This window comes from Arachis hypogaea, chromosome 3, assembly GCF_003086295.3.
Source record: "Arachis hypogaea cultivar Tifrunner chromosome 3, arahy.Tifrunner.gnm2.J5K5, whole genome shotgun sequence".
In the NCBI taxonomy this organism is placed as follows: domain Eukaryota; kingdom Viridiplantae; phylum Streptophyta; class Magnoliopsida; order Fabales; family Fabaceae; genus Arachis; species Arachis hypogaea.
In genome coordinates, this window is record NC_092038.1 from 16,642,955 (window position 1) to 16,660,600 (window position 17,646).

General features: G+C 38.3%; 1 non-coding gene across 1 annotated transcript; it reads left to right on the top strand.

Annotated features, from left to right (window-relative positions):
• Positions 1-1,669: 1,669 nt before the first annotated feature.
• Positions 1,670-1,773, top strand: LOC112793404 (small nucleolar RNA R71). Its single transcript, XR_003198097.1, has one exon. It is a non-coding gene; the product is annotated as a small nucleolar RNA R71 (small nucleolar RNA).
• The last annotated feature ends 15,873 nt before the right edge of the window (positions 1,774-17,646 follow it).

Consider the following 17,646-nt stretch of genomic DNA (forward strand, 5'->3'; position numbering starts at 1 on the left):
TTCTTGTGCTCTTCTGTTGACTTTTTGTTATCATGATCTGCTTCTTGTGAGGGTTTGAAAACATTAAAGGTGAGCTGCTCATCATGTATTCTCAATACTAGCTCTCCTCACTCCACATCTATAAGTGCTCTGGCTGTGGCTAAGAATGGTCTTCCCAGAATGATGGGGTGATTGGGATTCTCTTCCATTTCCAGGATAACAAAGTCTGTGGGTAGGAAGTAGTTCCCAACCTTCACTAATACGTTTTCAACCACTCCTATTGGCTATTTTTGGGTTTTGTCAGCCAGTTTGATGATTACGTCTGTGGGTGTTAGCTCATTGATTTGGAGCTTTTTCATAAGGAACAGAGGCATTAAGTTGATGCTTGCTCCTAGGTCACAGAGCATTTTATCAAACATTATCTCTCCTATAGCACAAGGAATGTGGAAACTCCCTGGGTCCTTCTTCTTTGTAGGTGGCCCTGTTTGGATAAGAGCACTGCACTCCCTGTTCATCTTTGTTGTTTGTCCACCCTTCAATAAACTCTTTTTGGCTAGTAGATCCTTTATATACTTGATGTAGGAGGGCATTTGCTAGAGGGCCTTAATGAATGGTATATTTACATCAAGAGATGCAAACATGTCGAGGAACCTTGAATACATTCTCCCTGCTGCACCACCCTTGAGCCTTTGGGGAAAGGGTGCATATGGGTTCAGGACCTCCCTTTTCTTTATCTCTTTCCTGAGTGTGGATTGGGGTGCATGGTTTCTTTTTTCATGATTTTCCTTTGGACTGTCTTGGAGGTGTTCTGTTTGTGTGTCTACTTCCTCCACACTTCTCTCATCACTTGTGGTGATCATCTTGCATTCTTCCTACCTGACCTTCCTTGTTTCTCCTCTTGGATTCTTCTTTGTGTCACTGGGAAATCCATCAGTGGGTTTGGGAAACTGTTGAGATAGATACCCTACTTGGGATTCTAGTCTCTTGATGGTTTCCCCTTGGTTTTTGATATTAGCTCACACTTCATCCTTAAATACCTTGTTGTCTTGGACTTCTTTGCATATGTCTTCAAGTAGAGTCTCAATTTTGGAAAGTCTATCCTCGGTTAATGATGGTGGGTTGAGATTAGGTGGTTGAGAAGGGTGGTGATAGGATCTCTGTGAGGTATGTTGGTGGGTTACATTATTGTTGGGATTGTGGTTGTAGCGTCTCTGATCTTAGCCTTGGTCTTGTTGATTTCCCCATCCAAAGTTAAGGTGATTTCTCCATCCAGAATTGTAAGTTTTTTAGTATGGATCATGGATTTATCTAGGTGAGTTCCCAACATAATTGGCTTGTTCCCAGTCACCTTCTTCTACTACATTCACTCTTTTTTGAGCTGGTGATAAAGTGATGGCTGGTGCAACTTGGTTTTCTTCCACCTTCTTGGTAAGATCTGCTAGCTGCTTGGTGATCATCTTATTTTGAGCCAGCAATGCATCCATGTGATTTAGCTCTATTATTCCTTGAGTGTTGCTTCTTTCAGAAGCATAGAAGTAGTCATTCTCAGCTACCATTTCAATGACATCTATGGCTTCTTCAATGGTTTTTTTTCTTGTTTAGAGAGCCCCTTGATGAATGGTCTACAGCTTTCTTTGACTCATAAGAAAGACCTTCATAGAAAATGTGAAGTTGAACCCATTCATTGAATATGTCTGGTGGGCATCTTCTTGTTAAGTCCTTGAACTTCTCACATGCCTCATAGAGAGTTTCACCATTTTGTTGCCTGAAAGTTTGCAACTCAGCTCTCAGCCTGTTAATTCTTTGAGGAGGGTAGAATCTTGCCAAAAATTTGTTCACCACATCTTCTCAATTTGTTAAGCTCTCCTTTGGGAAAGACTCCAGCCACGTGGATGCTTTGTCCCTGAGTGAAAAAGGGAACTAAAGCAGCCTATAGACATCCGGGTAGACTTTATTAGACTTCACAGTGTCACATATTCTCATGAAGGTGGTTAGATGTTGATTGGGGTCTTCTTGGGCACTTCCTCCAAATGAGCAGTTATTCTGAACAAGGGTGATGAGCTGGGGTTTTAGTTCAAAGTTGTTGGCATGTATGGTGGGCTTTTGGATGCTACTTCCACAGTTTCCTGAGTTTGGATTGATGTACGAGCCTAGAACTCTCCTCTCTTGCCCAGCATGATTTGCAGGACCTTTGATGAGCGGATAATTTATACGCTTTTTGGCATTATTTTTAGGTAGTTTTTAGTAAATTCAAGCTACTTTTAGGGATGTTTTCATTAGTTTTTATGTTAAATTCACATTTCTGGACTTTACTATGAGTTTGTATGTTTTTCTGTGATTTCAGGTAATTTCTGGCTGAAATTGAGGGACTTGAGCAAAACTCTGAAAAAGGCTGACAAAAGAACTGCTGATGCTGTTGGAATCTGACCTCCCTGCACTCGAAATGGATTTTCTGGAGCTACAGAACTCCAAATGGCGCGCTCTCAACGGCGTTTGAAAGTACACATCCAGAGCTTTCCAGCAATAATAAACATCTTGCATTTACTTGCCATACCAGGCACTTGCTATATTTCCATTGATGAACTGATCACATGTAATCGTGACCATGTGTTCACAACATCTTCATTACCTTGGCATTGATTATCACTTGTATTATGTTCTTCCTTGCTTTAACCCTTAGCTTTAAATGTAACTTTCCTTTTCCCTTTTCAGGATGGCCACCAAGAAGGGTAAAGAAAATGCTATTCCAAACCACCGGCAAAAAAAAGGGGGACAAAAAGAGCGCTAACTGCAGAACCATCCTCAACAGTAGTCAAACCAACAACAAAGAGGGCCAAGAGGATCATTAAGGTCAATGAAATAGAAAAAGCCTTTCCAGCAAGGAACACTGCGCGGTTTACTAACCGCTACTGTGAGCAAATGTTTCCCATCCTAGTTGAGTGAAACTATAACAATGAGCACCTACTCATCCTCCCGACACACATTGTTGACTTTGTAGAGCTTCGGATTGAGCGTAGACAATAGGGATTCTTACGAAGACAGCCACGGCAGGTTAATCTCTCATGGATAGTTGAATTCTACTCCAATTTTCACATGCCAACCCTGCAGTCTGTCTATGTCCGTCAGAAGCAAGTCTCCATAACTGAAGAGGCCATTCAGCGAGCTTTAGATCTCCCCCTTACTCCAAAAAGATTGGACGCATTCCAAGAAGCCTCATCCAAACGCCAGACATACCAATTTGACTGGGACGCCGTTCTCAGAGTTATAGCACAACCTGGCAGCAGATGGATCTATGGATACCATCGATCCTGACCTAAGGGAATATTGGCTTCAGCACTTACCTTGGAGGCTCGAGTGTGGGCACAAATCATGTCCCACTATGTCTTTCTGAGCACTCACGAGTCTTTCTTCACTGCAGACATGGCCGTTCTCCTCTGGTGTATCCTTACAGACCAGTCTCTCAACTTACCAAGACACATCTGGCATGCCATGGGACACGTACAAATTGTAGACAACTTACCTTTTCCCGCCTTGGTTTCAGATCTAGTTTCAGCAGCCGGAGTCTCTTACAGAGCTGGAGACACCAGAGTAATACTTCCACGGGATGATCAGTATGTCCCCAACAGAAAGTACATCAGACTCTCAACAGCCACTACCAACCAGACTACAGACCCGGCCAGAGATATTCCTTCTCCTTTCACACCACAACCACCTTCCATAAATCAACTGCTCCATCAGATACTTGAGATGTTGGACCGACAAGACCGAAAGGCAAAGCTAAGGGAGCGCCGTAACCAGCGCCGATTCACATACCTCAAGAAGCTGCTTGTTGGTAACCACCCACCTGAAAAAGACCCAGACACCCCGGACTCCACTTCATTTACCAGCACAGGGAACCATGACGGTCCCAATTGTGGAGACACTGCTACCAGTCCCCTTTGTTCCTGACCGATGGCACCGAGGACAGTGTCAAGCCTTAAGTGTGGGGAGGTCGGTCAGCACCAGACTTTCGGAGGTAATTTTTTTTCTTAACACCAATAAGTTATTTTTTCTTTTGTTAGGATAGGATAGATTGCATAGTAATAAGTATTTTCATGCATGTTCTATTTGGTTGAAAAAAAAAACAATAAGTTTCTTTTTAAGACCATATTTTTTAAAAATTTCACTAATTTAAATCAAAACCTTTGTGTTAAAACTTGTTTGAAGATTGTAAATTAGAACATGGTTTTAAGCTAGAACACATAACATGTGAGACTTGAGCTTAATTATATGATTACATTATTTAACCATAACATTTTATTCTTGTGTGTTTTCTTCTCTATGATTGTAATCTATATTTTGTTTCAGTCTATATGTCCAATGTTTAATAGTATTTAAATGCATGTATATGATTGAGGTCATTATTTGATTATTAGCTCACTTATCCCAAATAACATACCCTTCCATTTACCTTTGTTAGCCACTTTGAGCCTTTTAATCCCCATTTGTTCTATATTTTACCACATCACTAGCCTTAAGCGGAAAAACAATTAAATACCCCCAATTGAATCTTTGGTTAGCTTAAGATAGAGATTGTGTATCAACTAAGTGTGGGGAAAAAGTGGGAACATGTGTTAATAAAGGAATGTGTTATGTTTTTACTTTGATAAAATATTGGGAATTTGGGTACCTACTCACGAAAGACCAGAAAAATAAAAGAAAATCCATGTGCATTGATAAGTTATGTTTACTTTTCCCCTAAAAAAACTTTAAAAAAAAGTATATATATATATATATATATATATATATATATATATATATATATATATATATATATATATATATAATGTTTATCAGTGGCTAAGAGAGGGGGGTTGAATCTTAGCCCCTTTTTCACTTAATAACACTTGCTGGTCTTTGAAACAACTTCTGGAGACTTTTTGATTTTTGTCTCGTACCCAGCCACAAGACTTTTTCTTTTTATCTTGTGAACTGACACGAGATTTTTTTCAGTTTTATCTCCTATGCAGTAGAAACAGAAACGGAGTAGAAGAGAGAGAAAATTATACCCAGATATATCCTGGTTCAGCTGCTAAGTGCAGTGCAGCCTACATCTAGTCTCCATCACAACAATGATGGAATTTCACTATAATCTTCTTGATTACAGACACCAATTCTCCATAGGAACTATCCTTCCTATCCAGGACAAGTCCAGAATCTAAATCCAAAACTGAACTTGACTTTGTCACTGCCAAGCTTCAACTGTAAAGTGCTAACCCAACTTACAAGAAGATTCCCACAGAATCATGAAACACAACACAGATGTACAAAAGAACTCTAAGGACATCTATGGCTTTTTCTTTTAATTTTGCACTCTCTACCTTTTTTCCGCTCTATGGATTTTTCATACAAACCTCACTGTTTGCCTTTTTTCATGAGACTCAAGACATGACAAAATTAAACAAAAAATAGAAAACAGAATACATTAAAGGAGAAGAACATATGTTAGCTTAGTTAGCTCTGAGAACTCTGTGCCTTGCACTCTCACTCCTTGCTCCTTGCTTCAAGCCCTGGTTGTTCACCCTATTTATAGAGGGAGAAGCCTCCACAGTTGAAACCAAAAGAACCAAGCTAAACTTCTTTTTCTTCATGCAAAACCAGTTCGACTACAGAGAGAGGAGACGTAACCGAATGTAATAACCAACATGCAATTACCTCTGGTTCTTCCTTGGTCATCAATCATCACCAATTAGAGCCATCCATCTTGCCTTGCACTCCAAGATAAACTCCTAGCCCTTGATTCTTCATGATGCATGACAACTCCTCCTGGTCTACTTTTGATTCCTCCTTCACGTATCCACCTTAGCTACCTTCTGTGATGGGTGAACTCAAAAGCAGAGATGAGCCATCCCTGAGATCTTCCTCTGACCAAAATCTTCATCATTCATTTTTGGTATGGAGAAGCCAAGATCTCTTCACCAAATCTTACCATTCATGGTTGAAGATCTTAGCCACTACATACTTTATGTTTTCTTTTTCTTGCCATCATTGTGATGGTCTTGTAGCATGCTTCTTCTTCTCTTCGGTTGCTAGCTTTAGCTTCCATGGTTGCTGCTGTGATATGACCGAAAGTGAGAAGCAAATAGAGAGAGAAGAGAGAGTAGGAAGAAAAGCAATTAAAGGTGTTTGAATAAACTAATTAAAATGAGTTGCTTTTATTTCCCTTTGCTGAGTAGCGTGTAGCATTGATGATTCTCATCAAATCAATTTCTCTCTCATTGTTCCAAGGTATGCATTAACTTCACTTTAATGAAATTTGAATTCCACCATATGGTAAAAGATGAAATCCGTTGGAGGCAATGAAATTTTGCTTTCTTTGCTTAATGGTTTCGGATCATGCAAGCTTGCCTCCAGCAAGCAATTCAATTTTGGGCTTAGTTTAACATGGTTCTGGCCCAATTAAACACAAACTGTTTCAACCACTTAATATAGCACATTTTGAACAAGGCTGAGTGATTATAAGCATATTAGGCTTGCAATAATTCAGACTGGCCCAAATCAATTCAGCCACAATGATTAAAACCATTTGTATGAATGCTGAATATTTTTAATCAAACTGGGCTTATTGTAGATTTCCTTTATTTTCGGCCCAATTAAAATCCTGCATAGCAAAATTATTTAAATCAACATTTGTAAATTAAAAACAACTAATAATTTTGCAATTAATCACATTAATAATGTTTGATCATCACTAATTTAAATTAGAGTTTTCCAAACTCATTAATCTCCTCCTTGATGACAAACATTATTAAAAATTAAAATGGAAAGAGATTAAAGATTAGAGTATTGAGTACTCCCTTTGAAGATTAGTATTTCTCCCCCTTTCTAATTGTCACATGGCTCCCCCTAAAGGTATGCTACTTTACCAAGGGAAGTTTTATACCTGTAACAATTTTTATCAAGCCTAAGGCAACAATGTTATTCAACATATATAATTTTGTAATGTTGAATGGCTTGATTTATGAGCAAAATTGAATGATAATCAAAACTCATTTATTATCAATAATTTGATTTTCTACTCAAACTCATGCAAAGCAATTGAGTTCATATCAACCAAACATATTTTTTATGTTTCAAGAGATTGCTGTTCAAGCTATTTTGAGAATATTTTTCAATTAACAAATCAGAGCAAATTAATCATAGCAAGGAAAATATTTCTGATCAAGCTTGATCATTTCAAACTATAGCAACTATCAAGCTTTATTTTTATATCATAGCTTAAAGGAACTGGCAAAAATAAGTCCAAAACAACAAACATTTTTATCAAGGTAAATCAAATGAATCAAGTGCATCACAAACACAGTAATATTTTACCAAGATAAATCAAACAGGTCACAAACATCAAGCAGCAGCAATCAAGATAGAACTGATGCATTATCAACATCAACTATATCATCACAACAAGATAATGAAACAAGGGTGATCATGAATCCATAAAAGGATTTAATCCCCTGTTTTGTTAATTTCAATTTTCCAGCATTTTATCCCCCTTTTGGCACCAAGGGACACCTGCAAAAGATGACATAGCAAATAGAATATCCAAAATATACCCAAAGTATCCAGAGTGTATCACAGAGTTATAGGTTTAAAGTACCAAAATAACTACTACAGTATCAGATTGAGCCGAAACAAGCCAAATATCAACGAAAAATAAAAGAAACAGAGATTAATCATCGGATAAGTGGAACTCGGATTCATCAGCCTCTTCTTCACTAGCAGCACCCAACTCCTCCTCAAAGCTCTCCAACATCAAACTCACCCTATCCTTGCACCTCGCCTAAGCCCTTTCATGTTCAAAGGCTAGCTTGCGGGCTGCCTTATAGGATTGTACCATTAGCTCCGACATGTTGGTGAATTTAATGAGAATTTCTTTAATTGATTCTGTGGTTTTGAAAGACTCAGGCTGACTCTCAAAGTCACTATCCGAGGCTCCTGATTTCTTCCCCTTGGTTCCCTTCATAGTTCCTCCTCCTTTGATCATAGATACCTTATTTTCTATAGCTTCATTTAGGAGATCAACTTTAAAATATTCAAAAATACTCGTTAAAAGCATGCCATAAGGCGAATTCGCCTTTTTGGTGCTTTTAACTGATTCCCACATGTGTCTGATCATAAGGTAACCAAATGATATAGGAGTAGATGTAACAAGAGCAAAAAGTATGAGAGAGTCAGAGAAGGTTACTCTGTTATGGAAACCACTTTGAGGGGTCAGAATGTGAGTGATGATCCTGTGGAGCAGAGAGTTTGTAGGGACGAGGGCTTTGTGGGTCGGAGTTGTGCCATCCAAGCCGGATAGGTTTTCACAAATGTGTTACAGAACAATCTTATAGGTGACTCCAACCTGGCCCCTCCTCTTTATAGCCTAGGGCCGTCCCAATAGTCTTAGTGTTCAGAGTTATGTGAACCCTCTTGACATAGAAGTGGATGGTGCCATCGATCAACCGCATATTTGCATAGAATTCACGTACCAAACCGGGGTAGACTAGTTTCTGAATGTGGAGTAGTGGTGTCCATTGAAGAAGTTCAAATAGAGAAGCAATGTTGATCCCTTTGTCTGTGAGTGAGTCGAGATTGACTAAATAGGTGGCACAAAGGTGGCGTTTTCCCAAGACCTCCTTATGGAACTCATAGGAGGCGCATGAGTTGAACCTAGCCGGATCAAAGTGGGAGTGTAATTTGTGGAACTTGTTTTTGAAATCCAATGACTCCAAGTTTGTTGGCTCCTTGGTGTTATTTAAGGCAAACCCTTTAGTCTTCTGAGTACTGCGTCTGGGTATGGTTTTCTTTGGTGGTGATGGCGGTGGTGATGGGATAGGTAAAGTGTGTGATTCTTCTTCTTCAGGCACGGGAACCTTCTCCTTCTTCTTCCTTGAAGATGTCTTCGTTGCAATTACTTTCGTCCTTATTGTGTCTGTGTGTTTGGATGGTGGTGATGGAGAGGATGAAGAGGTGGAATGGATATGTATGTGGGTGTGAGTTTGAGGTGCGGAAGGTTTTTAAGAGAGGAGGACTCTTTCACTTTTTCTATGGGCGATTTTCTTTTTCATGATAAAGAAAATGAAGAAGTGGAAGATGGAGAATTGAAGATAACCAAATTGAGTGAGGGAGGAGGGAGGTTAGGGACGCAATAAATGTGGAGTGGAGAGAGAATTGGGGGGAGTTTAATGACCATTAATAAGTGGTTATTAACCAACGAAGTTTCCTTTTATTTGAAATAAAACTGAAAAGTGGTTTTCTAGAATCAAGGGATTAGAGGAAGGAAAAGATTTAATTTGACAATATCCTCTTCCAACAAGATTTGATGACACAATAAGAAGAGATTGTGACTCACACAGAAAGGAACTAACAAAATGGTCAGAGTAGGGTCAAAGAAGTTTGGTGGGGCCCAAAAGAATTAATTTCTGCCCAATCTCCCCCTTGTATCATGGCCCTATCAACACAGATTGAAATTTGTCTCCTGCTTTCCTACAAGACAAAACCAGACAGAATCAAAAAATTCACAAATTATCAATAGAGCTTAAATCTATCATTCCCAAGCTTTTTCTCAAAGAACAGAATCTATCTTCACATAGGGGTTTTGTAAAAATGTCAGCAAGTTGGCCTTCAAATTTTACAAATTAAATATCAATAGTACCCTTTTGCACATATTCTCTAATAAAATGATATTTGATTTCAATGTGCTTGGTTCTTGAGTGCAGAACAGGATTTTTAGAAATGTTTATAGCACTCATATTATCACAAAATAAGGGTATACTATTGATCTTTAATTTGTAATCTTCCAACTGCGTTTTTTAACCAAATTAGTTGTGAACAACATGCAGATACAGAAATATATTCAGCTTCAACTGTGGATAGAGCCACTGTGGGTTGCTTTTTGCTTGACCACATATTGAGTGAGCTTCCAAGGAAGCAACACATGCCGAATGTACTCCTTCTATCCACTCTATCTCCCGCATAATCTACATCACAAAACCTTACTGCACAAAAATCATCAGATTTTGGATACCATAAGCCATAATCACTAGTTCCTTTAATGTATATAATGATGCACTTAACGGCTGAAAGATGGGATTCTTTCGGGTGAGATTGAAATCTTGAGCATACACCCACACTTTGAATAATATCCAGTCTAGAGGAGGTAAGGTACATGAGTGATTCTATCATTCCTCTATACCTTGTTTCATCCACATCTTTTCCATTATCATCTTTTTCAAGTTTAGTGTTTGGATGCATTGGAGTTCCCATTGGTTTGGAAATTTTTAGGCCAAATTTCTTTATTAACTCTTTAGCATACTTTCCTTGGTGAATAAAAGTACCACTAGGAGTTTGTTTAATTTGGAGGCCAAGAAAGAAAGTTAGCTCTCCCATTAAACTCATATCAAACTCACTAGTCATGAGTTTTCCAAACTCTTCACACAAGGACTCATTGGTCGATCCAAAACACAATGTCATCCACATAAACTTGAACTAAGAGAATATCATCATTAGATGCTTTAATAAATAGAGTAGTATCCGTGGTACCCTTTTGAAATTGATTTTCCAACAAGAAGGCACTAAACCTTTCATACCAAGCTCTTGGAGCTTGTTTAAAGCCATAAAGAGCCTTAGAGAGTTTGAAAACATGGTTTGGAAATTCTTTATCTTCAAAACCGGGGGTTGAGCCACAAACACTTCTCTATCAATAAGGCCATTAAGGAAAGCACATTTAACATCCATTTGAAATATTTTGAAACCCTTATGGGCAGCATAGGCAAGAAGCAATCTAATTGCTTCTATTTTCGCTACCGGAGCAAAAGACTCATCAAAATCTATACCCTCTTCTTGATCGTAACCTTGAACCACTAATCTAGCCTTGTTACGAACAACTTTTCCATCCTCACCTAATTTATTTTTGAAAACCCACTTAGTACCCGTTACCTTCTTACCATCCGGATGAGGTACTAGTTTTCAAACCTCATTCTTGTCAAATTGAGCAAGCTCTTCTTGCATGGCTTTGACCCATGATGGATCTTCAAGAGCTTGTTTTACATTGTTGGGCTCTATTTGTGACAAGAGAGCAAAATTGTTTGGTTCGGATTGCTTTTTGGTTGAGGATCTTGTTGTTACACTTTGAGAGGGATCACCAATGATAAAGTCATGAGGATAACCCTTCATAGACTTCTATTCTCTTGGCTTCCGGAGTGATGTTGAGCTTTGATAAGCTTCAGTGGTCTTACTGTTTCAGATTCTCTTGCTGGCTCAAGAGATAAAATAGAAATGTCTCCTCCAATCTGACGAGACAAAACTGGACTGACAGATTCTTCATTTTGAGCAGTCTTGGGATTTTCTTCACTGGTTTTCTTGTTGACAACATCTTCACAATTTGTATCATCTTCTATCACAGCACTGGGAATTGAATTAGAATCACAAAAAAAGACATGTATGGATTCTTCTATGGTCATATGTTCCTTGAGGTAAATTCTATAGGCCTTGCTAGTGGTGGAGTATCCAACAAACATCCCTTCATAGGATTTTGGATCAAATTTACCAAGGTTTTCTTTATTGTTAAGTACAAAGCATTTGCATGCAAAAACATGAAAATGCTTAAGATTTGGAGGGGTTCCTTTCCAAAGCTCATAAGGAGTTTTCTTCAACCCTTTTCTAATAATGGTCCTATTCAAAATATAACAAGCTGTATTTACAGCTTCTGCCCATAGAAATTTTGGAATCTCATTCTCACACAACATGGCCTTAGTCATCTCTTGAAGGCTTCTATTCCTTCTCTCAACCATCCCATTTTGTTGAGGGGTTCTAGGGCATGAAAAATTATGAGCAATTCCAAAATCATCACAGAATTTTTCAAAGTCTTGGTTTTCAAATTCTTTTCCGTGATCACTTCTCAAATGGGCAACCTTTAAATCTTTTTCATTTTGAATTCTTTTGCATAGGGTTGAGAAAGCATGAAAAGCATCATTTTTATGAGCAAGAAAAAGTACCCAACCAAATCTAGAGTAATCATCTACCACCACTAGACCATAGTGTTTACCTCCTAAACTTTGAGTTCTTGTTGGACCAAAAAGATCAATGTGTAACATCTCTAATGGCCTCTTGGTTGAAATTCCATATTTTGTTTTAAAAGAGGATTTTACTTGTTTGCCTAATTGACAAGCATCATGGTGGGCGAAATTGTGATCATCAACAATGGCTCCAAAGACTTGGTGCTCTCAAACATAAATCACACTTTGTCACAACTCCGCACAACTAACCAGCAAGTGTACTGGGTCATCCAAGTAATACCTTACGTGAGTAATGGTCGATCCCACAGAGATTGTTGGTATGAAGCAAGCTATGGTCATCTTGTAAATCCCAGTCAGGCGGACTTAACTATATTAAGAGATTATTGGATTTTCGAATAATAATAATAAATTAAATAGAAAATAAAGATAGAGTTACTCATGTAGTTCAATGGTGGGAATTTCAGATAGGTGTATGGAGGTGCTGTGTTCCTTCTGAATCTCTGCGTTCTTACTGCTTTTATCCAATTTTTGTCACTCCTTTCTATGGCAAGCTGTATATAGGGTATCACCGTTGTCAATGGCTACATCCCATCCTCTCAGTGAAAATGGTCCAAATGCTCTGCCACAGGACGGCTAATCATCTGTCGGTTCTCGATCATGTTGGAATAGAATCCCTTGATTCTTTTGCGTTTGTCATCACGCCCAGCAATCACGAGTTTGAAGCTCGTCACAGTCATTCAATTCCGGAATCCTACTCGGAATACCACAGACAAGGTTAGACTTTCCGGATTCCCATGAATGCCGCCATCAATTCTAGCTTATACCACGAAGATTCTGATTAAGGAATCCAAGAGATATGCGCCCGGTCTAAGGTAGAACGGAAGTGGTTGTCAGTCACACACGTTCATAGGTGAGAATGATGATGAGTGTCACGGATCATCACATTCATCATGTTGAAGTGCAACAAATATCTTAGAATAAGAATAAGTCGAATTGAATAGAAAATAGTAGTAATTGCATTAAAACTCGAGGTACAGCAGAGCTCCACACCCTTAATCTATGGTGTGTAGAAACTCTACCGTTGAAAATACATAAGTGATGAAGGTCCAGGCATGGCCAAATGGCCAGCCTCCATGAAAGACCGAATGGTCAAAAGAACTAGATAGTCCAATACATCTAATAAACTAGTAAAAAGTTCTATTTATACTAAACTAGCTACTAGGGTTTACAGAAGTAAATAATTGATGTATAAATTCACTTCCGGGGCCCACTTGGTGTGTGCTTGGGCTGAGCTTGATCTATCCACGAGCTGAGACTTCTCTTGGAGTTGAACGCCAAGTTGTAATATGTTATGGGCGTTCAGCTCTGGTTCGTGACGTGTTTCTGGCGTTTGACTCCAGAATGCAGCATGGAACTGTCGTTGAGCGCCAGTTTACGTCATCTAATTACGAATAAAGTATGAACTATTATATATTGTTGGAAAGCTCTGGATGTCTACTTTCCAACGCCGTTGAGAGAGCGCCATTTGATGTTCTGTAGCTCCAGAAAATCCATTTTGAGTGCAGGGAGGTCAGATTCCAACAGCATCAGCAGTCCTTTGTCAGCCTCCTATCAGAGTTTTGCTCAGATCCCTCAATTTCAGCCAGAAAATACCTGAAATCATAGAAAAATACACAAACTCATAGTAAAGTCCAGAAATGTGAATTTAGCATAAAAACTAATGAAAACATCCCTAAAAGTAACTAGATCATACAAAAAACTACCTAAAAATAATGCCAAAAAGCGTATAAATTATTCGCTCATCATATCACAAGTAAGATCCTTATCAAATTTAATATTTGGAATTCCTCATACCAAGTTTTTCTTAACTAGCTTAAAAATTTGGTACATGCTAGCATGACCCAATTTCTTATGCCATAGCCATTTTTCAGATTCAAGAGAGGTAAAACATGTTACTTTTTTATCCTTCAAGTCCTCAAGAGTTAATCCATACACGTTATTACACCTTTTAGCCTCAAACAAAATATCCCCATATTTTTCACATACAACCAAACACACAAACTTTCTAAAAACAACTTCAAAGCCAAGATCACACAATTGGCTAACACTAAGTAAATTATGTTTCAAACTATCAACAAGAAGAACATCATTTATACAAGAAGAGAAACTTTTACCAACTTTTCTAATGGCCACTATTTTTCCTTTACCATCATCACCAAAAGTGACAAACCCTCCATCATATTCATCAAGCTTTATGAAGAAAGTTGCCTTTCCGGTCATATGCCTAGAACATCCGTTGTCCATATACCACATATTGTCTTTCCGTTTGGATGCTAGGCAAACCTACAAAATGAGCTCAAGTGACCTTAGGTATCCAAATCTTCTTGGATCCTTTCACGTTAAACCATCTCCTATGTCCCAAGCCATTGTAGTGAAAAACAACTTTGTAAATTTTGTCACCAATCATTCTTTCACCAAAAAAGCATTGAGTGGGAAAGTGGCCATTTCGGTTGCATAGTCTACAAAACCTTGGAGTTGCTGTTTTGTTAAAGCTTGTTGGGTTTTGAAACCTTGTATCATTTGAAGATGAAGCTATGTTTTCTAAATAAGGTTTTTCAACAGATTTGAAATTCTTGTGAAACCCCAAGCCAGCTTTATCATACAATGGTTTTGACTAGCCAAGATTTGATTTAAATTTTTAGAACTTTGAGTAAACTTGGCTAAGTCATTTTCAAGATTTTTAATCTTTTTCAGCAACTCTTCATTTTCTTTAAAGCAGTTTACATATGCAATAATAGAATGATCACTTTCGCAGCTTCTAAGTTGGGCTTTTAACTGCTTATTTTCTTCAACAAGATCACAAGCAGTTTTGGCCTCCCTTAGCTTGTCTTTGAGAAAACCATTTTCTGCCTTAAGAATGGTGATTTGTTGTTCAAGATCTTGGTTGTCAAGTAAGAAACATCTAATTTTTTCAAAAAGGTGGTCTATCATAAGGTGGAGATCTTCAGTGTTAGGGTTGTGAAAGACTACCTTTTCAATGTGATCTGCCATGAGACATGGTTGAGACTTGGTTTCAGATTCTTCATCATCTTCCGAGTCATTTTCTAAGTCCTCCCAAGAAGCCATCAGTCCCTTTTTATTTCCTTTCTTTGGCTTCTCTTTCTTCTTCAACTTGGGACAATCAGACTTGAAATGTCCAGTCTCTTTACAGTTGTAACATGTCACCTTACTGAAATCTTTCTTTTGTTTTCTTGAGCTGCTTCCCTTGCCTCTTTCCTTGAACTTCACCATTTTCCTGAATTTTTTGGCAAACAACACAAATTCATTTTCAGAGGAGTTATCACTGGATTCATCATCCATGGGGTTAGTAATAGATGTAAAAGCAATTCCTTTCTTTTTTGAATCTTTTTTCAAATAAATGTTTTCAAAAGTAAGAAGGTTTCCTCTCAAGTCATCATATGTCATGGAATCTAAACTACTGCTCTCAGAAATGATTAATGCTTAAGTTTTCCACTCTTTAGTAAGACATCTCAACACTCTTCTCACAAGCACAGAATCAGGATACGTAATTCCCATAGCATCCAAGCCAACAATGATGATGTTGAATCTTTCGAGCAGCTCATCAATAGATTCTCCTTCCTTCATTGCAAACAGTTCATACTCTCTGTTTAACATATCTATCCGGGTCTTCTTTACTATGGTGGTTCCTTCATGGGTGATTTTGAAGTTTGTCCCAGATTTCCTTTGCCATTGTGCATCGTGATACCTGCCGATATTCCTCAAAGCTGATAGCATAGTTGAGCAGATTGATAGCCTTGGCATTGAGCTCCACCTTCTTTCTGTCTTCTTCGGTCGAGGTTGCTTCAGGTTTGAGAGAGATTACTCCTTCTGCACTTGTGGTGGTTAGGAATTGGGGACCCTCCAGGATGATCTTCCAAAGTCTGTAGTCTACTGCTTGCACAAAAATCTTCATTCTCTCCTTCCAATAGGTGTAGTTTTTCCCATTGAAAAGAGGAGGTCTGTTGCTTGACTGTCCCTCTGTTAGGTTGTAGGAAACCAGATTTGAGCCACTATTTTCTGCCATCTGGATCTTTTCTCCAAGCTGCAAAGCTTGATCTCTTTGAGACCAAGCTCTGATACCAATTGATGGTTTATCAGTGGCTAAGAGAAGGGGGTTGAATCTTAGCCCCTTTTTCACTTAATAACACTTGCTGGTCTTTGAAACAACTTCTGGAGACTTTTTCTTTTTATCTCGTGACCCGGTATGAGATATTTTTCAGTTTTATCTCCTATGCAGTAGAAACAGAAATGAAGTAGAATAGAGAGAAAATTACACCCAGATATATCCTGGTTCAGCTGCTAAGTACAGTGTAGCCTACATCCAGTCTCCATAACAACAATGATGGAATTTCACTATAATCTTCTTGATTATAGACACCAATTCTCCCTAGGAACTACCCTTCCTATCTGGGACAAGTCCAGAATCTAAATCCAAAACTGAACTTGACTTGGTCACTGCCAAGCTTCAACTGTAAAGTGCTAACCCAACTTACAAGGAGATTCCCACAGAATCATGAAACACAAAATAGATGTACAAAGGAACTCTAAGGACATCTATGGCTTTTTCTTTTAATTTTGTACTCTCTGCCTTTTTCCGCTCTATGGCTTTTTCATACAAACCTCACTGTTTGCCTTTTTCCATGAGACTCAAGACATGAGAAAATTAAACAGAAAAATACAAAACAGAATACATTGAATGAGAAGCACATATGTTAGCTTAGGTAGCTCTGAGAACTCTGTGCCTTGCACTCTCACTCCTTGCTCCTTGCTTTAAGCCTTGGCTGTTCACCCTATTTATAGAGGGAGAAGCCTCCACGGTTGAAACCAAAAGAACTAAGCTAAACTTCTTCTTCTTCATGCAAAACTAGTTCGACCAGAGAGAGAAGAGAGGTAACCGAATGCAATAACCAACATGCAATTACCTCTGGTTCTTCCTTGGTCATCAATCATCACCAATCTGAGCCATCCATCTTGCCTTGCACTCCAAGATGAACTCCTAGCCCTTGATGCTTCATGATGCATGATAACTCTTCCTGGTCTACTTTTGATTCCTCCTTCATGTAGCCACCCTAACTACTTTCTGTGATGAGTGAACTCAAAAGCAGAGACGAGCCATCCCTGAGATCTTCCTCTGACCAAAATCTTCATCATCCATTTTAGGTATGGAGAAGGCAAGATCTCGTCACCAAATCTTACCATTCATGGTTGAAGATCTTAGCCACTACATACTTTATGTTTTCTTTTTCTTGCTATCATTGTGATGGTCTTGCAGCGTGCTTCTTCTTCTCTTCGGTAAATTAAAAACAACTAATTATTTTGCAATTAATCACATTAATAATATTTGATCATCACTAATTTAAATTAGAGTTTTTCAAACACATCAATATATATATTCAATTAAATAAATAAGTAAATGCATAAGGAGACAAAATTACCCCAATGTTAAAGTTAATGAAAAGATCAATGCACAGGTGATATAAGTTAAAAGAAGGGCTGATGCATGAGTATGTAATGCAAAAGTGGAAAATTATGGGTAGCTAGGCAGAGTTTTAGAAGTTATATAGAGTATTTA